Below are 6017 nucleotides of genomic sequence, written 5' to 3'. Positions count from 1 at the left end.
TAAACCGACTTAAAGGGGAGGAATGCAGAGGTTTTCTCTCCTAGGACCGTAACCAGGCAGCCTTAAAGGGGAGTGAAAATAGCTAGGGTATCTTGCATCTCTCTCCTTCTTTTCCTCTCTGTGGCATATCCTCCCTCCGAGCTTCATTGAGCCTGATCTAAAAAATAGCTTTTGTGAGGGGATGCTTTATAGTGTGTGTGTGTAATTGTGTCTGCATTTACCTGTGCAATGGAAAGAGAGAGAAGGAGAATAAAAAACAAAAGCAAAACATCAAATTATGGGTTTCCATTGGCCTGAAAGGGGTGACAACAGAAACTTTGAGAAACGTCCCCTGACTGCTTGCCTCAATTTCCCTTATAACAGTTTGGTGGTTAAAATATGTTATATAAAAGCACCTTCTTGAACAATAATTTATCTACACTGAATGAAATGTAGAGACTGAAGACCCCTGAGTGAACTCCCAGCTGGGTGGGAAGACAAGCTCTTGGATGTCCCACAGAGACCAATCCTATGTTGGAAGTTTCCATCCATTGTCTCCAATATGCATCCCCTGATTCTAGAAGTGTGGTCTTCTGGTCCCCAAATCTACCATCCTTTTCTCAGTCCAAATCCATTAGCCCCTAGGAGATCATTCCCTTTCTTCTGGAAACTCTCTGCTTCCAAGAGACTTCATACTCATTTCTTCATCTGGCCTCTTGACTGAGTCTTCACAGTTTCCCTCTTAGCTTCTCTTGGGCTGCCCCTTTAGCATAGGTCCCTTAAGCCTCTGTTGTCTACTCTCTTGCTTTCTTCTTCTTTACTCTCCCTTTAACGTAAGCACCCACTTGCAAGGCCTATTGCCATCTTCATTTTGACGTTCCAAATCAATATCCCCATCTGGGTTGTCTTCTTTGACCTTACCATCCAAATGTTGACATCCTTCCATGTCACTGTCACCTTCAGACCTGTGCTTCTCCTGTTTATCTTATCTAGAGCAGGCTAACATCTTCCCAGGCACTCAAGTTAGAAACCCAGGCATTGTCTCCTTCAATATCTTCCAAATTCAGTCAGCTGTTATATATTTTCAGTTGGTTTTTTTTTTTTTTTTTTGAATTAGCTTTTAAATTGTGCCTCTTTACTTTCTATTATTTTATTGACTTTTTGAATAAATAATACATGAATACGGGTCAAAATTCATAACCGTATTAGAAGGCATATACTGAAACGTCTCACCCTTATGCACTCCCCATCTGCTCCCTCCTCATTCCCCTTATCCCCCAACCTGCCCCACCCCACACCCCCCATAGGTGATTTGTGTGTGTGTGTATACTGTATGGCAGGGTCACATTTCATTCCCGTTATTGCAGCACGATTTGTTGATTTTTTGTTGTTTGGGGTTTTTTTCTTGTTTGTTTGTTTTTTGGAGAAGTGCATGGGCTAGGAATAAAACCCGGGTCTCTCTCATGGCAGGCGAGAATTCTACCACTGAACTCCCCTCGCACCCTGGGTGATCATTTTTATTAGTTCCTCATCCCTCCAGTGTTTCTTTATGTGGAAACAAGCAAATAAGAACAAATAAAAGAACACAGTAAATGCGGCCTCTTTTATATTTACTTTTCTACAATCTTAATATTTGCTCTCATTCTCTCTGCCAGGTACCATTGTGGTTAGGCTCCTATTTGGTCCCTAGATGAGGTGGTGCAGTGGGATACTTAGAGGTGGATCTGGGATGAAATCTTGTATCTGCCATTGATTAGATGGTTGGTTTTGGGCAAGTTGCTGTCTGTGCTTTAGTCTTCCCATCTGTAAAATGGGATAATTATTGGAGTTACTTCACACATTAGTAGGGTGGAATGAGACAGAAAGCAAGTTGCCTAGAACAGGTGGTACATGGTAGACACTCAATGCATGTTGGCTCTTATTATTATCTTTCCAATCCAACTTTCATTATTTTAAGAATTATTTCAATGAAATATATTGCTTCTATGTCAAAAACATTTAGTTGTGTCCCATTTTGCCCTAATAAAATCCAAACACCTTAAGCCCATCACTGAAGGCATTCCAGGAACTGGCACAAAACTACATTCTTCCTCTCCTCCCATGGGGTCCCTCCTCGCATTTGTCTGACACTTCAGCCTTACTTAATAAGACACTGATTTCTAACACGGCACTTACTTCCAAAACTCCTGGCCATTTGCTTATGCTGATCTGTTGGTATATGTATTAGTTTCCATGTTGCTAAAACAGACAGTGTACAATGCATTGACTGAACAACAGGAATTTATCGACTCACAGTTTCAGAGGCTACAAGGCTTACTTCCTCCCAGGGCCTGTATTCTTCTGGCTGATCAGCAATCAGTGGGATTCCTTCGCTTTTCTGTCACCTGACAATGCACACGGTGGTCTCTTCTCCTTTTTCTTCTGGATTCTGTTGACTTCCAGCCTCGGGCTGCTCCCCATGGCTTCTTCTCTCCGTGTCCAATTCCCTTTGCTTAGAAGGACTTCAGCCACATTGGATTAAAGCCCACCCTTATTCAGTTTGGGCACATCTTAACTAATAAATCTTCCAAGGTCCTATTTACAAGTGGCTTTACACCCACAGGACCAGGGATTGAGACTCAAACATGCCTTTTATGGTGGGCATGATTCAGCGCCCCGCAGTATAGAATACCCCTTCTTCATTTCCTGCCTGGTGAAATGCAATTGATTTTAAATATGCGCATCAAATGTCATCTTGTCCATAATTTCCCCACCCCCTCAGAACTAACCACTCCCCCCCCCCCCGCCCCCGTGCAGTGCCCAAAGCTCTTTGTCTACAATTCTCCTTACTTTTATATCTTATTCGGCCTTGAATTTTAGTTTGTCTTTCCACTTCCGTCTCCTTCCTTGAATTGAGAGTTATTGAAGGCAGGAATTTTTGCCTGACTTTCCTTCCCCTTCACCTCCCTTCTCAGTTATTCTCCACTGCCTGGCACAGAGTAGGTGTTCTTCAAATGTTTATTGTACCCGATAGACTCATGAACCTTTAAAGGTGGAAAGGACTTTGAGAGTCATTATAACTAATATCATTTGCTAGTGATTGGTACACATGGTAAACACTCGATATTTGCTCACTATTATTAGTATTGATGACAAGAATAGTAAAGCAACGTTGTTACCGGTCCAATAATCTGATTATTGCTTAGATTTTCTAGGCATAGGATCTCGAGCAGCAGTTGCTCTCCTCCTGTTTGAATACTTTGGAACTGGGGAGTCTATCACAGCTTAAGGTAGCTAAGTAATGCCTGCAGGCATCAACGAATATTAGAAAGTTTTTCCTTATGGGGAGCTGAACTCTGTCTCCCCCAAATCCTCCCCAGCACATACATCCTTAGATATTTATCACGAGTCAGCTGTGTGCTAGGTAATGGGATGCAAGACTAGACCCAGTCCCTAAGCTCATAGAACTGCTGTCTTTGAACATGTATCAGTTGATTCAGCACTTTGTAAGAAGCCCTCATATTGGTTGGAATTCAGGAGTGAATTCTCAGCTGCGGAAACAGAAGTGGGTTCAGTAGATGTTGGGTGCCAGAATGTGAGAAAGGTTTGCCTCTTTATGTGAGATCAGAAGTCACTTCTCCTCCCAGGTACTGACCTGGTCATATGGCAATTACCAGAGCGGGGGGCAGGGCATCTGCTGCTCTGGTATTGGCACAGGAGACTAGGGAACTGAAGGGGCATTTGGTCATCTTTCTTAAGGCAGTGGAAGAGACCATTTGGCATCATATGCACACAACAATATCTCACACACCACACACACACACACACACACACACACACACACACACACACACACACACGTTTACAGAGTGGCAACTCTGCCCAGTTCAGATTCTTCTAATGGTCTTCTCTATACTTTTCCCCCCCGATCAAAAATCAAGTAAATGTTTATTAAATATCAATATGTGTCTAGTAAAGGAGGCAAGACTAAAACATAGAAATGAATTGGAGATCAATCACTAGCTAAATAGGGTACTATTGACTCACATTGTTACCAGAGATAGGGCCAGAGTGAGGTTGCTGTGGGCTGGAAACCTCCAGGAAGATTTCATGGAAAAGATGGAAGTCAGCCTGGGCCTTAAGAGTGAGCAAGACCAGATTCACAAGGATGGCAATGGTAGGTTGGCAAGATGAAGACAAACACAGATGGTGGAATGCACAAGACATGCTAGAAATGACAGGCCAGTGCTCCATTGCAGCAGGAGAGGAGGCTGGGTAGGGGGTTTGAGCAGCCTGACTGAGGGCTTTGCACTTGGCTGCAAAGGCAGTAGGAGGTCATTATAGGTTCTCAAGCAAGGACACATGTGGGAAATCAATGGCGGTGTGCCTGACATCAGAGAAATTAGAGACCGGGAAGTCAGTTGGGAGGTTTTTTGTAGTCCCTGAAACTCAAGGAGAGGAGGAAGTGAACTAAGATGGCAGCAGGAGGGAAGAGAAAGATTTGAGTAGGGAAGCCATCCTGAAGAAGGAGTCAATGCCTGTCAGAAGTCTTCTGCCTCAGTTTACCTTTCCTAACACCGCATACAACCAGTGGGTCTGAGCACACAAGTAAGGGTGGCAAAGGGAGAAGTGGCCAGGTGGACTGGGTATTCACCTCCACTGTTCCTACCTGATCATGCTCACTCCTCCCAATAAGTCAAAATACCCTTATGGTTTGCTAGAAGGAGGAGAAAAAAGAGGTGTGCTCAGGAGGACAGAGAAATTTGTTCTCTGTTAAAGAACAAATTCTTGCTTCACTTTCATCTGCAGTGCTTTTTTATGCTGAATTAGGTCTCCAGATTGAGCTTTTTTTTTTTTTTTTTGGATAGTCAGAAAACAAGTGATAATGAGATGCCAGGGGAAAACGACATTCATTCATTCAACAGATATTTATTGAGCACCTATTATGTCCCAGGCTCTACCGCTGGGCTCTGAGCATACAATAGCCAACAAGATAGACTCAGTCTCTGCCTTCATGAATTTTAGACTCAGATTGTAAACAAAAACAGAGTTAAGTATTTAATTACAATTGTAATAAGTGCTATGAACCTAAAGTTCAGCGTACTCTGAAAGTACAGGATGGGGGACCTTATCTAGCCCTGAGAAAGTGCCTTTCAAGCTGAGATAATAAGAAAGAAGAGTTAGCTAAATGAAAAGGAAGAGGAACAAAAGAATAGCACGTACAAATGCCCTGGGGTGGAGAGAAGCCAGGCTTGTTGGAGAGACAGCGAGAAGTGAATTGTGGATGGGTGCTGTGGGCAAGAGGGATTGTGGCCCAAGGTGCAGCTGGCAAGGCAGGAATCTTTTGTGCAAGGCCTTGAAGGTTTGAGAGAAACAATGAGAGGGGAGGAGGGGCCACCAAGGAACAAATACCACTTATTTCATCATATGTCTCCATTTTAAGGTTGGTTAACAGAGAACGGAGCTGGGCTCCTGATCTGGGGGTGCGGGAGGGTGGGAGGGAATGACAATCAGAGGACAGTAAAGACAGGCTGGCACACAGGCGTGAGTCTATCTGTGTAATACTTGCTACTTTAGGATTTATTTATTTTAAAAATAAGACACCAGATTTCTAGTACTTCCAGGAACAGACAATTTACGCTGCTGTATCTTTTTTTTTCCATATTGTTCCTGCAGTTTGTGAAGACTCTTCTGCTCAGCTTTTAATTTGAGCTGGATCTTTAAAAAGGTCTACTCTTCCTCCCTGGATCCTCAGGCAGAATGGACAAAACCCTCAGTGCTACCCAAGCTTTCCTTTCTTTACAATGGCACTTGCCCTGCTCCACTGGCGTTGAAAATGCTCCCATATATGCCAAGGCTGCCCCTTAGATGACAAGCTCTCTGAGGGTGTGGACCAGACTTCAGTTACCTCAATTCTACCATGTGACCTGGCAGAGAGCAGGTTCTACATAGATCTGCTGAATTTAAGGGCAGTATAAAAGATAAAAAGGAGAGTTTTCTCTATATCATAACTTCTAATTTCCGAAGAGTCCGTGACGCGTTGGGCCATTCAGTCGGGG

The sequence above is a fragment of the Tamandua tetradactyla genome, chromosome 4, assembly GCF_023851605.1.
Source record: "Tamandua tetradactyla isolate mTamTet1 chromosome 4, mTamTet1.pri, whole genome shotgun sequence".
NCBI lineage: Eukaryota > Metazoa > Chordata > Mammalia > Pilosa > Myrmecophagidae > Tamandua > Tamandua tetradactyla.
This window is presented reverse-complemented; position numbering follows the sequence as displayed.